General features: G+C 38.9%; 1 pseudogene; it reads right to left on the bottom strand.

Annotated features, from left to right (window-relative positions):
• Positions 1-17,662: 17,662 nt before the first annotated feature.
• On the bottom strand, positions 17,663-18,160 carry LOC142433068 (S-phase kinase-associated protein 1 pseudogene; annotated as a pseudogene).
• Between the last annotated feature and the right edge of the window lie 1,980 nt (positions 18,161-20,140).

The raw sequence follows: 20,140 nt of genomic DNA on the forward strand, positions 1-20,140 counted from the left end.
TGCCTATATTAAAAAAATAGACAACAGAAAACTAGGTTAAAGCTTTGCACAAATATTTCATAAAAGATATAAAAGTCACATAAATCAGCAAGGGTTTGCAACTTTAAATATATTGATACCCACTAGAATGGCTAAAATAAAAATTATGGAAAAGACCTGCTCTTGATAATGTGAAATTAGAGTGAATTGATACAAACATCTTGCAAAACTATCTGCGGCATTTCCAAAACCGGTAAAACCCTCAGCCATACAAAAATCAAAACAAAAAAAAACCCTCGCAAACTTACTGCAATCAAGTCAATTCGGATTTATAGCAATCCTTCTGACAGACTAGAACTTCCCCTGTGGGTTTTTGAGACTGTAAATCTTCACAGGAGCATAAAGTCTCATTTTCCTCCCAAGGAGCAGCTGGTGGTTTTGAACTGCTGACCTAGCAGTTAGCAACCCACTGTGCCACTAGGAGGTCCCATTCTATAACTAAGTACAATCAAATGTATACATATATACAGCAAAAGACATAACTATCACAACACTATTCATAATAAACTCAAAGAAGCATTGATGTGTCTGTAAATTGCGGCAGATTCACGGATGGAATACACTATCACGAAAAATAGCATCTGAGGCCTGAAAGTCTTTTCTGACAACAGGCAGCCAACTAAGTCAGCTAAGTCCGCACAGAAGAAGCACACCAACCTATGTGATCCAAGGAATGCAAATAATAAGAACCAAACCTGGAAGAGAGATCGGGACTATTGCCTAAATCCTGAACACCTGGTTTTTTGAATGCTATGAATGATAACGGTATCTCCAAATCATTTTTCAGGGTCTCTACATGTGCTGAGTCTCTGGTGAATCCCCAATTCATACAGGATAGGAATGTTAACAGCTCTAATATCAGACAAAAAACATTTAAATGTGGATTTCAGTAGCTGTTCTTAGGCTGGAATGTAATACCTTGTAATTTGATCTTCCTCTGGATCCAATGTCAAGTTACTCTAAATTTTTAATATTCTCAGGTTTCTCTGAGATTGAAATCTTTCTCTGTTGGATATGGTTGTTGTTGCTGGGTCCTTGTTGGTTTGTTTGCCCTTGTTTTGTGTGTTTACCTATGTAGGGAAATCAGGATGGGTGGAATCTAGAAGACAGGAGCTGAATTGATGGCTGCCTGGAGGCACAGAAAGGCAGGAAGGAGGAATCAACATCCACGGGAACAAGAGGGAAGGAAAGGTCCCAAGTTGATTATGACAATGATTGTACACTCCTTGATTAAATTGAATTGTTTGATATGTTAATTATAGCTCAATAAATTATTTTAAATCTACTACCATTGAGCCAATTCAAATTCATATCAACCCTATAGAGTAGAGTAGAATTGTACCCTAAACCATCAATCTTCACAGGGTCAGAAAGCCTCATCTTTCTCAAGGCGGAGCAGTTGATGGGGTCCAATTGCTAACACCCGAGTTAAAATCCCAGTGCATAACCAATTACAACACCAGGGCTCTTTATACATTCATTGGAAGACTGGAAATAAATGCACCACAATAAAAAAATGAGTTCATTATGATTAATCTAAAATAACCATGAAACAGTATCCATATAATTATTTAATCAAGAATTTCTATATCTTGGTAGACTTGCTATTGATTGTATACTAGAAACTGAGATTAAATACGTTATTAGAATGATTTGAAATAATATATCTCAGAGATAGTAGCAGGAGTATTGGTTCCCTGATGGGCTTGGGAAGAGGGGGGAATGGGGAAGGAGGAGCTGAGAGCATGGATGACTGTACAGATGCACTCTAGGGGCGGGGACTAACAACAGAAGTGTATGTTCATGGATATATTGGATGGTGTAAGATACAGAAATAGATTGATAAATATATAAGTGGTCCGGGAGGGTAGGGTGAGGGAGGGAGGGGATAAAGGAGAGCTGATGTCAAGGAGCTCAAGAAGAAAGAAAATGTTTTGAAACTGTCTTAGCAATTTTACAATACTATTTAATGTGATTGAACTATGGAATGTTATGATATCTGTAAGAGCTCCCAATAAAATGTCATATATATATATATATATGTATATATAAAATACTTATTGGTCTTGCTAGCTCAGAATTTCAATTGTTCATTTAGCTAAGTAGTAATTTCTATGATAATTTAACTTCTAAAAATTTACTGATAAAATTATGAACTTTTCACGATTAAGTTGTAATCTTATTTCAAAATTCCTATCTCAAGAATTGCAAACTGAATACCAGGTAAATCAAATTTTAGATATAAAATGCATTATAAAATAATGAAAATATAAGTGAATGGTTTTATAATTTTGTCAGTAGGTAGATGCCTGCCACCAAAGTAAAAAATAATAATAATAAAATAAAGATGAGAGATTTAAAACTATTAAGTGGTAATGTTTTGCTAATAGAATAGAGTTGAGGACTAAAACTCCGAATTTTGTGAAATCACTTATGTTCCTATAAACACCACCTTTTCTCATACTGCTTTTTGTAGTCTCCTCAGGAATGTTCAAACTTACTGGAAGAGTTGGAACAGGTCTTGTCTGGCTGTTAAAATGGGGATGTTGGATTTGAGGAATGAAGGAGTATGACAGGGCAAGATCTAATCAGTCTAGGGGCACTAAGGAACAACACCTGACTGGCTTTCTGTCAAATATGTTCATGCCATCAATTTTAGGGCTGGAGAAAGGACTATAGATGCATTAATTACACCATTGACATCAATTTTGTCCGTTCAATTAATGCAGTGAATATTTACCTTGCAACAACGTATGTCTCAGTCATTCTCCTGAACACGGTCTATAAATCTGTTGCTTCTTTCAATGATTTAAGTTGCCTACTATGTGGCTAAAACAAAGCTTCCACTGCCAACACGCACTCAATCTCAATGGATTTTAAGTGACTGTCCCTTTGACATCAAAAACAACTTCCAAAATTTAGTAATGTCAATTAAGGAATTCATTAAAATAAGTATGTTCCTTTGGGTAAAATGAGTATACTGTAAGTACTGGACTCCTAACCACAAGACTGGTGGTTCAAACGAGCTAGCTGCTCGTGTAAAGTTATAGCCTTTGAAACCCTATATAAAGCACAGCAAAAGTGATTCAATATCAGCGGGGCAGAGAGCATCTGAAGATCTTATTTTGACTTTCCCTACCTTTTTTTAATGTCAACAAATTAAAACCAATAAGAAATCAGAAATTAGGAAAGCTGTATTCCCAGACTCAATATTCAATTATTTTCATTTTACAACTGGTCTTATTGTGAATATCCCTCACTGGAAGCCCATTTATTGTATTTCCCTCAGGAAATTAAAAAATAATAAAAACTATAAAACTGAAATATACATCACGGTTATATGTCGCCAGATATTTAAGAATTATGCAATCATATATGTTTTAAGTGTTAATTCATTTTAGGACAGTACGTTCCAACACACACACACACACACATAAAAGCACACTAGCATACTACTGATATTTATCCTTTAAAATAGAGTGGATTTTATTGTATATTGATTTTGTATTTTATTTAAAATATTTATATATTTCCCACATTGCTTTCAGTTTTATAGAATTATTAATAGTGAGGTATCACACATCCAGTTATACTGTATGTTCATTTCATTGTATCACAATTTCCTTACCATGCCTGGACTTGTTATTGTTTCTAAAGATCTGAAAGGCATCATTCATGAGAAAATTAGTGAACATTTCTAGAGTGATCTCAGGGTCAATAAAATTTGATGTTTAATAAATAGGCTTCAGTTTTGTTTCTTTATTACCACACTAACCTATAATTGCTTTTAAATAAATCTTGGTATTCACACTCAGCATCCCTGTTCATTAATTTCTTGGTTTCCAGCAGAAGCAATGAATTCCATGGTTAAAAGATCCTTCAGAATACAGACTATATGGGGGAAAATTGGATGTACTCACCTTGATGCAAACCCACCATAAAGTTAGGTAACAAGCCCTCTAACTGTTACAGGAGGCATTAGACAAGTAAAGTGAATTGGTGAAATTGATTTGCCCAAACTTCAATAGCTATCATTTATCTTCTAAAATGGATTTTATAGAGATTTACACCCACCTAACTCTCTACCTACCCACACACTCTTTATCACATAATGTGATTTTTGATCACATACTCTTTAAACCCTGAGGACAATAAAACTCACAAAGAAGTTAAAATGTAATTTTATGTGACACATGCACACACCAAAAAATATGTCTGTTACAAATTAACCCCTTTTTTTTTCTCTCTCCTCCACCTTCCCAGCCGCATTAACTCTAAAACAAGGAAAGCTGTATTTTTTCAGACCCTCTCCCAAGAGGATCTCATCCTTTTTCTTGGCTGAAAAATCTTAGCCACAGTCTGGATGAAATTGAAATAGGTCCCTGGATTCATACGGAGCCTTGCTTTTTGCTCGTTTGTTAATTTGAAAAAAATGTTTGATGACAACTAATGAAAAACTGAGACATGTTCTGAATAATCTTCACCCAAGCAACAGGAATTATATTGATTAGTAAACCAAAACAAATAAACCAATTGCCATTGAGTTAATCCTGACTCACAGTGACCTTGTAGGAGCCCTGGTGGTTGCATATAAAACTGTGATCCAAAAGGTCAGCACTTTGAAACCACTCTCAGGATAAAGAGTTTCTACTCACATAAAGAGTTAGTTTCACAAACTTTCAGGGAGAGTTCTACCCTGTCCTTTAGGATTGCTATGACTTGACAATGAGTTGAATTGAGGACCGAGTAGAACTGATCCTTAAGGTTACAGAGACAGAAAATCTATACTAGAGGAGAAAACCTCATTTTTCTCTAGTAGAGCGGCTTGGTGTTTTGAACTGCCAACTCTGCAGTTAGCAGTCTAACATGCAACCCACCATGCCACCAGAGCTCCCATATCGATCACAGTGCACTGATACCGATTTGGTCCGTGAGTAGTCATCTCAGTTATTTAAAGAGAAGAATTTAAAAATCCAAGTCTCCTCCTTTGTAATTGTCTAAAAAATATGATAGTTTGCATTAATGGTCCCAGGCATAAAAACAAAAAAATACAATGTATGATTAGAAGTTGTCAATGCATAGAAGTTTCTACTTTTAGAAATCTTATAATCAAAGTTATATCTGTCCTTAAATTTCAAGACATGGAAATCAACTGCATTTAAAAAATCAGTTTATCAGGTTTTCCGGCCATATTTTGAATTCTCAAAAATCAACAATGTGTGGGGCTCAGTTAGATCATATTAATCATTGTAGAAAGCTCTTTTTGATTACGCTAGAACTACAGTATCATTGCTTGCTAGTTGTGAAGAATCTAAACGCTTGTTAAGCTTCTTGCCTTCTTTTTAACACACCAAAGTATTGTTGAAATCAATTAATCCAAAGGTGTACAAATATTTATGCCAACTTGACAATGGTGATCCCATGGCCACAGATTCCTGCTCTTTAGCTCAACCTTCTCTGGTCACAAAGTTTGCTGTTTTCCAAGCTCATTCCATAGAAGAACAAAACGGCCACAGGGAAATTGTGTCCTCTTTGTTTGCCCTTCTTTGAATGGAATCATTTTATGGTGATATATTTAAAAGATCAAGATTAAAAAGTATTTTGGTAACAAATGGCATGATCAGCAGAGCTCATATTTTTATTTTCTCTGTGTAACCTTCCATAGTGCTGCCAGTTGATATATTATTGTTACTTATACCGTGAAGCAAATGCATATTGTATTGCCCACTAAATGAAACATGCCTAACGGAGAAGAAAATCAATGCCCTAGGGAGTTTTAATCTCACTAACAAACAAAATAATACTGTGATATAGAACAGCTATTCCTGACGGTGGCAGTGCTTAGAGAGGGCGTTTATGAGTTTTGCATACAAAAATGGAAGGGGTGGCATTGATATAAACTGAAGCTTTACGAGGTGTGCAGATACTACGATGTAAGGGAAAACAGCAGAGCACAGATTGGTCTCTTCTGCTAGTAATTGAAAAAGCCCAGAAGAGAGAGGGGGGGGGAAACAACCGAGAAATAATTTTGAAGAGAAAACCATTTTATTTCTTTAGAAATATAGAAAAGAAAATCCAAAGCAGAGGGAAGGTAACAGAACAATTTCATTTTCTGCCAAGATCTTTGCCACAACCCCATTTGAACAAGGGGCAGCACACTACACCCCACTGTCAAATCTGGTCTGCCACCTCTTTTTGTCCTAATGAGTTGCTAAGCACAAGGCCAGCAGTTCAGACCCACCAGTTACTCTGAGACAGAAAGATGAGGCTTTCTACCATGGTTAAGGTTCACAGACATTGAAACACAGGGTGGGCAGCTCCTACTCTATCCTATAGGCTCTCTAGGAGTTGAGATCCACTTGATAGCAGTCAGTTTTGGTTTGAGTTAAAAACTATGGATGTTTTTTTCAACACTTTTAAATGATTGACTATAACCATTCAAATATAGGTGGCATGAGAAATGCATATGAAGTGATCTACAGTGGAAATTTCATTGTTGGTCAATAAAGTGTTATTGGGACTCAACCATGGCTATTTTTTTTTACAAAATGCCTCTGACTGCATTCATGCTATACTGTGTTGAATAGTTATGATAGACATCTATGGCATGCAAAATCGCAATTGCTTGCTACCTGGCTGGTTCCTCTCAAAAAGATGCTAGCTGACTTCTATTCCAGGAAATGAAAGAGCTACGGCTCATCTTCTGGTTCTGTTAATTCCTTTCCCTGGCTGGCTCCAAAGCTGCTTTAAGGAATGAGTCAGAGTGAGAGGTACTAGGGGTTCAAAATGTGAGCTGCAGAACCTAACCAAACAACAACAAATGTTTAAATGTGTTATCCATTAATACATGCTCCACCAGCAACCATCTCATCTAATTTAAAGGCATGACTGTCCAGTTTGCCTACTTACGGTACATAAGATAGGCATGGGAAACATGTTTGAAGAGAAAACAGTGGGACCAACAGTCTGGAAGGGGCTTAGGGGGTGAGGGTGGCAGGGAAGGGTACGGTGAGTAGGTAGCACCATAGAGAGTGGAACAACTAGGGCAATGGTTCTCAACTTTCCTAATGCCACAACCCTTTAATACAGTTCCGCATGTTGTGCTGACCCCCAACCATAAAATTATTTTTGCTGCTAATTTATAACTATCATTTTGCTACTGTTATGAATCATGATGTAAAATATCTTATATGCAGGATGCATTTTCATTGTTACAAATGGAACATAATTAAAACATAGTTATTAACCACAAGACAATATATAATTATATATTGTGAAATATTTATGTGTCTTCCAATGGTCTTAGGCGACCGCTGTGAAAGGCTAGTTTGACCCTCAAAGTGGTCGTGACCAAAAGGTTGAGAACCGATGAACTAGGAAATTTGAGTCAACAACAAGGAGGAAATAGGGATCCGAGGGGTGTCAGATCACTAGCAAAGGAAGTACCTGAGTAGCTAAGAGGACGTACCAAGAGGGGGAAATAGGGGGAAAGTGATGGGGGGCCAGGATGAAGGTAAAATGAAAAAGAGGAAGGACATAGGAAGCAAAGCTATAAACATAGCAAAGGTATAAACATAGGTGTGTATCTATGTAAATATATTAATCTACAAAAAAAGAGGTATTGGCCTATGTACATATATTTATATGGCAATACACTGAGGTGCTGGATGAACTTCAGGCCTCTGCCCATACCCTCCCTCAATATACGAACACTTTATTATAACAAATCATCAGTCTCAGATGCTCACCCTCCTGACATAATCTCTTAAGACAAAATGGGTACATAACCAAATGTGGTAAAGAAGGAGGATGGTGCCTGGCTATTAAAAGATATAGCATGTGGGTTCTTAAAGGCTTAAAGCTAAACAAGCAGCAGCCATACAGCAGAGAAGCATCAAATCCAAATGGAAGAAGCACACCACCAGTGCAATCATAAGGAGTCATCAGGACAGGGTAATAGGCATCAGAAGACACATAACAAACAAACAAGCAAAAACATATTGTTGAGAATGAGGGAGGTTGGAGCAGAAACCAAAAGTCCATCTGCAGACAATGGAACAATCCCCCTGCAGAGGGGCCACAGGGAAGGGGTGAGTCAACGAGGGTGTAGTAAAGCATCAAAGAAACACCCAATATTCCTCTGATTCCTTGAGGCTTCCTCATCCCCCACTCTCATGACCCCAGTGCTGCTTCTCAATTCAGACTAGTCTATACATGTGCACAAGTATAGATAAGAGAAAGGGGCTCATGACACATGGAAACCAGGAACAGGTGTGGGAATAGTGATACCATAGGGTAGGGGGAAAAGGGGGAGAGAAAAGGAGAAAGGGGGAACTGATCACAATGATGGACACATAACCATACACCCCTCTCCAGGGGAAAGAACAATAGAAAACATGGGGGGAGGGAGACAGCAGTCGGTGTGAGATATAAAAATAATAATAAGGTATAATCTATCAAGGGCTTATGCGAGTGGGAGGGAGGGAAAAACAGAGGAGCTGATACCAAGGGCTCAATAGAAAGTAAATATTTAGAAAAGAATGAAGGAAACATATGTACAAACATGCCTGATGCAATCAATGTTTGGATTGTAAAAAGAGTTGGAAGAGTCTGCAATTAATTGATCTTTTAATAAAGAATGAATAAATAAAAAGGAAAAAAAAGTATGACTGTCTTCTCTAATTGAAAAAGAAACTGAAACAACAACAACAAAAATGATCTTCCTGCGTGGTCTGGTATTAATAAAGTTTTGACCAGTTGTATGCAAATATCAGATTCAAATAGCCATTCACCTAGGACCAGCAACCTGGAGTCGGTCCTTGCATTCAGCTGATATGTAGAACATGAATATTTTAAGGTATCTATTTAAAATTTATCAAGTTGTTTTATCTTTTTAAATTGAAATTTCTTTCATTCACTTTTCAAGATGTTGTGTGCCTCAAAATAAAACCCACACAAACGAGCACAACAACAAATTAAAAGTGATAATAATTTAGAATACTAGGTAAAGTAAAATACATTATTAAAAGTCACTTTACCTCCTTCTCTTTCCTATTTTGAGGTAGCTCGCCGAGCATTTAAATTCAAATAAGTGGCTTGCACATTACTGTTGGACATGTGTTGGAGATTTCTATCTAAAGCTGAAGCACTAGACATGACTAAAAGGGCTGGCCCAGGTCTGCATCTCACTCCATTATGTTTCTGCTTCTGCTGTCTGCTGACTGCAGAACCTTTATACACTGTAATAAAATTTTTTTTCCCAAGATGGTAGTGTGTAAACTGTGGTTAAAAGTTTAAACAAGAAGAAAGAAGGTAAAAAATGTAAAAAAATAAATAAAAAAAATTAAAAAGAAGAAGAAAGAATGTCCCAGAAAGTTTGTGAAGTCAATGATCTTGGAAAATATGTTATAAATGTAAAAAGCTGAAGAGGGACGTTAAAAATAAAGGTCTCATGGTTGTTTTGTGACTGTGAGGTAAATGTCAACCAATCAGCAAATTTTCTTAAAAGTTCCTGACATTTCTGTATAAAAACCATTTATCCTCCCACCCATAGCTTTAGAGCACTTTGGAGTTTCCTTAGTATTGCCCAGTCATAGCCATTCTATTCTTCAATGAAACTCATTTGTTTTCACTCTCAACACAGTCATACGTTTGTTCTGTGACAGTTGTTGGGTGGCGTTGACTTGGTTTCAACGCATAGCCACCCTCTGTGGCACAGAACGAAACTGCTGGTCCTCACCCTGGTTCTCATGTTTGACCCATTGATGGAGCCACTGTGGCTGTCGATCTTCGACAGTACTGGTATAGAGTAATGCTATGCCTTTCGGAACAGCAGAAAACAACGAAATGAAAGACCATCTGCCTATGGTGTTTTTTAAGTTATGTTAGCATATGTGATAAATATTTCATTGGAATAAAAATATGCTATCGAATTTTTTTTAATTACTACTCATTATCACTGAATAGATTATGGCTCATAGTGACCATGCAGGACAAAGCAGAATTGCCCTATAGGGTCTCTAAGGTTGTCATGTACAGAAGCAGACTGCCATATTGTTTTCCTGCAGAGTAACTGCTAGGTTTGAACTGCCAACCTCCCAGTTAAGGTCAAGAGCCTCAATCACTGTATCACCAGTGCTCCTTTTTAAGTACTATAGATAAATAAATAAACAGATAAATAAATAAATAAATGTATTGTTCACTAAATAAATCCTGACCAAATATTTTTTTTAAATAAGAAATATGAAGTGGCACCAAATAATTAACTTTTCTCAAACTGGTCCAGCTGTTCCCAGTGAGTGTTTCCCACCTTGGTCTGCATGAAACTCCCTCATGTATATGAAGTCTCCTCATTCTAGGGCCCTTGCTGTGAACTGAGCATGCATATTAGGGCCTCCGGATACTGCACCTGGACACCAGAGCGGGGCTGCTTCATTTGCAGATGACTTCTTGGTCAACTTGTATGCATCCCCACATCCTGCTTGATGCCATGCCACCGTATTCCACATGAGCTTCCTGTCAGAGGTGGAACCGCTGCTACCTTGCTAACACAGCTCTGCCACTATGTGCATAATCTGACGTGGAAGTGGTGGCATGCTTCACTGAACACCTTTGGAACTCCATTTTTGACACTACAAAAAGGCAGGGATCAGATTAGATGAGCTCTGAGGTCCCTTTTAGCTTGAATGTTTTCTGATTACATTTGTCTCTGGCAGAGAACAGAGAACGTACATAGCCCTGAGCGTGTCATGGGGTTGATAGGAGACACAGACTGGGGCTGCCTGACACTTGGGTGCCCGCAAACATAAAGCAGGTTCTTGGAGGGTGTATTGAGATTCTTTGATGTGGACCTAAATTGTGGAAAATCTTATGGCAATGGGATAGCTTGTTATCCTAAGCATATATAAACTTAATTTTTCTTACCGTAAGATAATGAACAAATCTAAGAGTGCTTAACAAAGCGATTTTGAATACAGGCTTAACACAGTCAATTGCCATGGTGTTTCTGTCATTTACTTATAAGATTTCAACCTCTTTCCTGCAAAGCCATGGTCCTTGCCAGATAACCTGTATAATGTATGTAATACAATAATGGAAACCAAATGGCCAACTATTTTGTTCAACTCAGGGGCTTTCACGGTCAGCTCAATTGCTGGCAGCTGGCTCTGAGTAGGGTCGCAACTACATTTCTGGGGCTGGGGCAACTCCGCAACTCCGATTTCAAAGGGAACAGGAACACAGCTATCCTCAGGCCTTGGGAGTCACAACCTACAGGATTGCAAGTCCTGAGAGGGGTTTCACAGAATCTTTGGAACATCCCTTTGAGGAGGGAGGACAGAGCTTGCTCCTATCGTTTCCACTCTTAATTCTTTCATCAGAGGCTCTGTGTCAAGAGAGGACTCCTCCGTTACACTCACACACACAGCTGACCTTGAAGCACCAGTGTCGGGCCAACCTTGTTTTCTCATCACGATGACTCTACACAATAGATATTCTGACTTGTTCTAATGATGATAAGGACAGAAATTAGAATTCGAAAAACACATTTAAAGTGCTGCTTTTTGCCATTTATATATGAGGGTACTTCAAAAAAAGTATAAATAAATGGCATGAAATGACAATGTCATTTTTCTTCCACCACCTTGTTGAAGAACCCTTGCAAATTGCCTGGACTTCTAGATTGTGTTTCTTTGCATAATTATTTTAGATGAAGTGGGATTTTTTTTTACAGTTCTGAAATAGGTTTCAGTAATTTTAAAACACCATTTAATTGGATAATGGTTAATATAAAATTTACGGAGGGCCTTTTGCATGCCTGTGTGCTAGGTAAATCATTACTTTTTTCAAGACAGGCAGAAAAGCATAGAAAAAGAGAATTAAATTACAGCGACTAGTACTCTAGTAAAGAAAAATACAAAGCACCATAGGGCAAGGAGTATGGAAGACCTTTGTCTTTTAGAGGAGACCTGGTGGTGCTTGGGATTAAGCACTGGGTTGCTACCCCAAAGATGAACATTAGAAATAGCTAGCTTCTCCTCAGGGGAAAGGCAGGCTGTCTACTTCTTGCAAGGACTTACAGCCTTGGGGACCCTAGGCAGCAGATCTGCTCTGTCCTACAGCATTGCTGTAGGGTTATGAGTTGTAATCAATTCGAGGGTAGTGGTGGGGGGAAAGCCTCCAGAAATGACAGAGAGACGGGCAGCAGAAGCGAATGACGGTTTCATTTGAGTTGCTTGTGTGTGTTCCTGGTTAAACTAATAAAAGTCCTTCCCGACACCTATGAAAGGTAGCATGTTGGCCCCCATTTGATAGTGTGTGGGCACTACAAAATCCTAACTTATGTCTAAGGTGGTCAGATAAAACACAGGATGTCCACTTAAAGTTGAATTTCAGAAGAGCAACAAATACATTGTTAAGAATAACTGGTGGTACTCTCCAGGATATATCTAAACTAAAAATCTTGACTTGCTACATTTGTTTTGTATGTTACCCTGGTTAACATGCTGTGTACCTTCATATTGAGTTTTAAATTTATTCTGTAGAGATTTTTTTAAAAAGCCAAACTCATTGCTACCAAGTTGATTTTGACTTGTAGTGACGCTATTGCACATAGTAGAAGTGCTCCCACTGGATTTCCAAGGCTGGAGGATTTTAAGGACAAAGACATACCCTTCTACTTTATTGCTCCTGGTAGGTATTAACCACTGGCCTTTCAAGTAGCAGTGGACACATATGAAGGTACACTAAACATCAATATAGTAACTCTACTTAGCAAATACAAATACAGGAAGCAAATAGTTTTAGTGTAAATATGTCCCGGATAGTACCACATGTTATTGCTAACATATGTATGTTTGTTGTTCTTCTGGAATTCAACTTTAACTGGACATCCTCAGCCATAAGTCACTGTTCTATATTCCCCACACATTGTCCAACTGAAGTCACAATTCTATGTTTTTTGTAGGCTGTCAGGAATGACTTACTAGTTTGAACAGTAACACACACACAACTGAAACCAGTTCTGGGAAACTTCCCTTAAGTGCTTGACTGCTAACTGAAAACACCGATTCCAAGCCCCTAGCTGCTCTGAGGGAGAAAGCTGGGGCAGGTTGCTCCTGTAGAGGCTGATGGCCCTGGAAACCCTAGGGGAGAGTGCCACTAGCTGCCAGGATCTCTGTGAGTCAGGAAGGTCTTCATGGCAAGGGGAAAGGACAACTTCAGGACTTTTTGAGTACAGGAGGAACCTGAAAATGCCAGATCTCAGAAACAGCAAGGACGGAGTTTATTCTGCTTTCCTATCCGACATTTATTTAATAGCTGGCGTCACTTCTGACGTGGCTTTGGTGGCAACGGGCCTTTTCGTGATTTTCTGCCAGCGTCTTTCTGCTTACTCTGTTTCAAGGTCTTCTCCAAGTGTGGGCATCCTTTTGTGGATTTTCCCATTCAAGTAGCACACTCCCTAATCCCTTCAGTCTACCTCTAAGGGCCATAATCCCTGCTTTCCATTTCTTAGTTTCTGCTCTTGTGGACACTTAAATTAAGATGTCATTACTGTCAACTACTCCCAGAAAGAAGGGCTAACTCTCTCCTGAAGTATTGCAAGCCAGCCATTTTATTTTTGTGGATGCACACTAGTAGCAGAAATCAGCATATCTGGACTGGAGGTTTGTATTCATCACTATGCTGGAAAATAAAAACAAATGTTACAGCCTAGATGTGAAATACAGCTGGTCCTTGACTAGAATATTCGGTTCCTTATCCTCGTATAGTGTATTATGATAGACACAATTTTCCCTGAATTTGATAGTAATTCTAAAACAATACCTGGCATCTCCAATGAGTTGTGAATGCCAAATCACTCGCTCTATACTGCCCAGAATGAAAATCATATTTTGGCTAATCATGCTAGAGGAAAGAATAAATAAATAGTTTTTGATTCTTTCACATGAAGAGAGATGCAAGGGGCTGCAGCCAGAAAGAGGGCTGAATATGCTAAAGAGTGTTCTATGCTCCAGTGAGGAGGTCTGCTGTGCAGGGGTAAAATGTTTGCCTGGCAATGGCAAGGGTATCTGTTGGAATGCAGTGGTCCGGTTGCCAGGGAAAGATTGGTCGTCTGTAAAGCTGCAAAGCCTGGGACACCATGTATGTATATATTATATATACATTATCCATCTATCTATATGTATATTATCATACAAAATATAAACCAATTGCTTGTTGAGTCCTTCCTGTCTCGCAGCATGAAGCAAGTAGTTAATTAATAAAACAGCATTTTTTGTCTCAATTCTGTGATGCGTATGGAGTTTGCCAGGTATTTAAATTATGCCTGTGGTTACTATGTCTTTGCTTTTTTGTAAAAATAAAAAAAAACATCATGTTTAATTCAGCAAATTTGTAATTTGATTTAAGAAACTCTGGTGGCTAGCTGAAAAGTCAGCTGTGGAACCAGCGAGAGGCTCCTGAGGAGAAAAGGCCTGCCAATCCCCTCCCACAAAGGTTAGAGCCTAGGCAGCACTCTGGGGCCGTTGTACTCTGTCAGACAGGGTGGTGTGAGCCCAAATCTATTTGATGACAGATAAAAATGACATTCTTTGATTTTAAGAAGCCTGTTAAAGTTGATGATCCTTCACACTCCGCAAAACCTACATGTATTTATCACTTATACTTTTGCCCCATTTTGAAAATCTTTCACTATTTTGAGTAGTATATAAAACCAGTTAATTTAGTATCCCAAACAAACTAATTTTATATCAGCATCTCTAAAATGGGAGTTTTTACATTTGATATGATTTCTGTGTATGTAGAAACAAAAGTGTCGACAGAAGGAAACTACAGGCTAATCTATTCATGATCAAAACCTACTTTTGCACATGGAAAACATTAGATTGATTTTAGTTTTGCTCTAACTTTTCAAAATAATACATCCGATGGCTGATGGGACAGCATTTTCCAAACTCTTTTCAAAAGAAATGATGGTTTAAGGAATCCCTTAGGGTTTTCTTCTGCCTGCTTCCATCAAGTTTAGATGATCGCATAATTACTCGCCATGCAACAGGCTGAACATACAAAGTAACAGTTTAGAGCCTTATATAGAACAATAGAGAATAAAACTTTCATTTTTATGCATCATTTCTTCAGGAAAACACATCATGAGGGGAAATAGCTTAAATAAGTTCAGTGAGGGCTGCCATTTAGTTAATTAACTTAACCGTTTTCATTAGCCAACTCAATATTGACTTTAGAATGATGGCTGCTTAATTTCTTTTGAGCAATGAATATGTATGCATAATTGTCAAAGGTAAAGTAAAATGTAAGGAAATATTGAGTAAAAAACTCAGAATCGGGTTGTAGAAATATGTCTGGAAACTCGTTGGCAGCAACTCATGAACTTACATTCGATTGCAGTACGTTGCTGCACACCTTCAAGATATGACCTTGGCAAAGGCACATTATTTCAGCTGCTTAGCACAGGATTTGTAATAATCTCAATTTTATAAGAAAGCGCATTTCTAAATTGGTTGAAGAAGACTAAAACAATGCATAAATCCAATGCACTGAATATAATTTTCTGCTTCAATTGGCAATCTAGGCTTTTGAAAAACAGGCTTACTTTTTAACCTTTTTTGGCCATATTCATTGTATGTGTCTTCATATTAGAATAAATAAAATCAGCAGGCTCCTATTGATTTGGGGAGGGAGAAACCTCCTCTGTAGGACTGAAAGAAAATGAAGTCCATCATAACCAATTGATGAACAAATATGTGATGAAAACTGAAGAAAGTAATAACATAAAATCAAGGATAAATAAAAGCACATTTCTGAAATACAACAACGATGTTAAAATCTGAATTTTCTTCTCCCTAAGATTTAAGGTGGAAAGGAGTACACAATTTTTTAACTATATTATACTATCACCATCAACATACCCCATAGAGCAACATGTTTTATTTTCTTAACGATAATTTTCTTAACCAGAGCCCACAGAAAAATCAATTGGGTAGGAGTCTTTTGGTTTTGCTTTTCTTTTTAAACTACATATATCCAAGCCTCCTACCAGAGACAGAGAATCTAATGCAGACAATCAGTAATGGAGACTTTATACACAAATGTTTGTATTTATCATTTGGAACTACAGGCCTAGATTCCAGTAGTACAAACACTCTTGTCACAGTGGACACACATTACAATGTCCATTAGTAGTAATAAAATGAAACTGTGTTTGTGTTCCCATTGTCAACTACCTTTCACCTCAAATGTTCTTTGTTTAAAATTGAGGTCAAGGAGAACGTAGTAAAACAAATCGTGTACGACTTGGAAGGAGTCAGCTTAGTAGTCTGTGTTTTGACTTTTGAGCCACTTATCCTCTCCAAACCCATTTCTTCTTTGGTACAACTGTACCTTTATTCTTGAAGTAACTCAACCTTACATTTTTGTATCACTCTGCTTCCTGTTACATCAGCAATTCACTCCCAAGTCCTCTTTCATGTCAAATCACAATATCTCAGAGAAGCAGGCTAATTCACATCCATATGGCTGAGCTACTAGTAAAATCTCAACTTAGCTTACAGGCCTACTATGTCTATATGTTATCATCCAACCCCTATATAGTCACCAGGTTGAGCTTTCTAAAACAAAAGGCAGTTCTTCACAAGGAGTCCTTCTCTAGACTAGAATTGTTATAGGTGCACAATGGGGAGGGGTCACACACTACCTTGGCTCCCCAAAGAAGTTCAGTATACTATCCCAGGAGCCCGTAGCATATATCAGCCAAAGCAAAGGCATCTACTTATTGGGGAAAACAAGAAAGGTGTATCACTTGGCTCCTTGAGGCGGCCTGATGGTCGACACAGTTGAAACTATTGTCCTTCCTTATGGGTCAACTTCTGCTCAATGATCATTATTAATCACCCCTTCCATTACTCAAAAGTTGAAGGTTTTTGGTCCCTAAGGAGTCTTAGCAACCCTACAGGTCAGAGTAGAACTTCTTCTGTAGATTTCTAATACTCTCCCCTCCTCTCTCTCTGTTTTAATGAAAAAGCTAACAAACTGCCTACTTACATTTCACACTGCCAAAACACAAACTGGGTGAGAACTGAGTCTCCGTCTAAAATATTCACAGCTGAGAGGATTAAGACACAAACATCTTGCTGCACACAGGCTAACTCAGACCAGGGGTGCTCCTCAACTCTAGGGAGTTGGCAATAAACTTAATAACCCCCAAGCAGATCATTTACCATAGCCCTTTTCCAGGACCCATTTCATGAATAAAGATAATATTTTGTTAAGTCTATTTCTGCAAACTCTGCAAGTTGTTTTATTTACACTGTCTTCTTTGAAAAGGTTGTGAACATCTAGTAGACAGTAAACTAGATCGAAATCACTTTACAAAAAGAGGAAAGCACAAAGTGCCAGTTTCTAGAGAGAACCCACAGATGTTTTATTAAGAGAAAAATTGATCGCACTTGAAACAGCTATACGTTTTAGAATTCATACTACACCTACACATGCAAGTTGCTTTGCTGCTTCATTCATCTGGCCTGTCTAGTTTCAATAAGTATCACAGAGCAATGAAACACGTATTTGGAAGATTGTTTCACTGTGCTGCAGTGAAGGGGACCACACTTCACTTCGCTTCACGCCACAGGCTCTCTCTGCGCAGCTGGGCTTCCTCCTCTTCAGTAAAGTCGTTTTGGATATTGAAGGTCTGGCGAATCTCCTCAGGAGTTTTCCCCTTGATCATATTCGCAACGGTCTTACAAGTAACATCAAACAAGCCTTTGATGTCTAAATAGTTTGCAGCCATCATAAGTTCATAAAGTGTTTCCTGGTCAACTTTCAGGAATTCTTGGTCCCAAATTGGGATGTCCATGACTTTCCTGGCTCTCTCCTCATTGTCAGAAGGAGGGGGAGGGGAAGGGTCATCCCCCGTGTGGTAGGTGCACCACCGAATGACCTTTTTTAATATCTCTGCACTCACATTTGGTAAAGGAATGGGATCATCATCTTCCTCATCCATTCCCAAATCTTCCACCATGGTTTTGATAATCTCAGATTGCTTGGCGATTTCCACATCGACTTCAATGATCTCTCCATCAGAACTCTTTAACTTAATTGATGGCATGGTGATCTCTCTGAAGGAGGCGGTGAACCCAAGGCTGAAGAGATCAGAGAGGCGCGAGCAGCACAGGCAGAAGCAGGCACTGCCTTGGCAGGGCCTTTATAGGGGTGGGTCAATGACCTGGGAAGGGTGTCTGTGATATCACATGGCATCACAGAGATTGTGGGGCTGGCTGCCAAGATCACCTGATGAAAAGCAGGCAGCAGTAAGTAGGGTCTTATCACCTGATGAAAGGCACAGGGCAGTAGGTAGGGTCTTTCTGGAACTAGAAAGCCTCATTTCTCTCCCATGGAGCAACTGGTATGTTGGTGAAGGCCTTTAAAGGGGCGGGCAAAGTTGCCAAGAACCTCAGGGCCTGTGATGTCACAGAGCCAGTGGGGCTGGCCACCGAGATCGCCTCATGATAAGTTTTGCCTTTATTATTTGCTCCCACAAAAGAGTTTCTTTTTTTCGGTATTATGTTCTTTTTTAAATCATTTTATTGGGGGCTCATACGACTCTTATCACAATCCATACATACATCAATTATGTAAAGCACATTTGTGCATTCATTGCGCTCATTATTCTCAAAACATTCGCTCTCCAATTAAGCCCCTGGAATCAGGATCTCAGGTTTTCCCCTCCCTCCCCGCTTCCCCCTCCCTCATGAACCCCTCATAATTTATAAATTATTATTTTGTCATATCTTTCCCTGTCTAACATCTCAACTTCACTCATTTTTCTGTTGCCCATCCCCGAGGGAGGAGGTTACATGTAGATCCTTGTAATCGGTTCCCCCTTTCCAGCCCGCCTTCCCTCTATCCTCCCAGTATCGCCACTCACACCACTGGTCCTGAAGGGATCATCCTCCCTGGATTCCTTGTGTTTTCAGTTCCTATCTGTACCAGTGTACATCCTCTAGTCTAGCCAGACTTGCAAGGTAGTATTGAGATCATGATAGTGGGCGGGGGCTGGGGGGGGGTAGAGGAGGAAACATTTAGGAACTAGAGGAAAGTTGCATTTTTCATCTTTGCTACATCGTACCCTGACTGGCCATGGCGTCTGTAAGGGGATGTCCAGTCGCCTACAAATGGGCTTTGCGTCTCCACTCTGCACTCCCCCCTCTTTCACTATGGTAAGATTTTTTGTTCTGATGATGCGTGATACCGGATCCCTTTGACACCTCGTGATCACACAGGCTGGTGTGCTTCTTCCATGTGGGCTTTATTGCTTCTGAGCTAGATGGCTGCTTGTTTACCTTCAAGCCTTTAAGATCCCAGATGCTATATCTTTTGATAGCCAGGCACCATCAGTTTTCTTCACCACATTTGCTTATGTAACCGCTTTGTGGTCAGCGGTTGTGTCGGGAAGGTGAGCATCATAGAATGCCAATTTAATAGAAGAAAGTATTCTTACAAGGAGGAAGTCCTTCAGTGAAGGCCCAATGTCCTTCTGATACTTTAATACTAGACCTATTAATATATGCACATAGATCTATTGCCCCATCCTCATATATAAATATATTTGCATATGTACATGTCTTTATCTAGACCTTTATAAATGCCCTTTGCCTCCCAGCTCTTTCCTCTATTTCCGTGACTTTCCTCCTGTCCCACTATCATGCTCGGTCCCCACCAGTGTTTCAGCAATTCCTCTTGGTTACATTACCCTTGATCATGCCCTACCAGGCCTACCACACCCTCCTCACCACCAATTTGAATCACTTGTTGTTCCCTGTCCCTGGGTTTGTTAACACCACTACTTTTTCCCCCACCTCCTCCTCTCTCACGTCCCCCCCAGAACTGTCAGTCCCATTGTTTTCTCCTCCAGATTGTTCATCCAGTCTATCTTATTTACAGACATGAGGAGATAATAACACGCACAAAAACAAGACGGAGCAAAACCAAGCAACAACATACAACAAAACAACAGCAACAACAAACCAATGACCAAAAAAAAAAAACACAACAAGAAAGAAAAGCTTGTAGTTATTTCAAGGATTGT

The sequence above is a fragment of the Tenrec ecaudatus genome, chromosome X (assembly GCF_050624435.1).
Source record: "Tenrec ecaudatus isolate mTenEca1 chromosome X, mTenEca1.hap1, whole genome shotgun sequence".
Classification (NCBI taxonomy): Eukaryota; Metazoa; Chordata; class Mammalia; order Afrosoricida; family Tenrecidae; genus Tenrec; species Tenrec ecaudatus.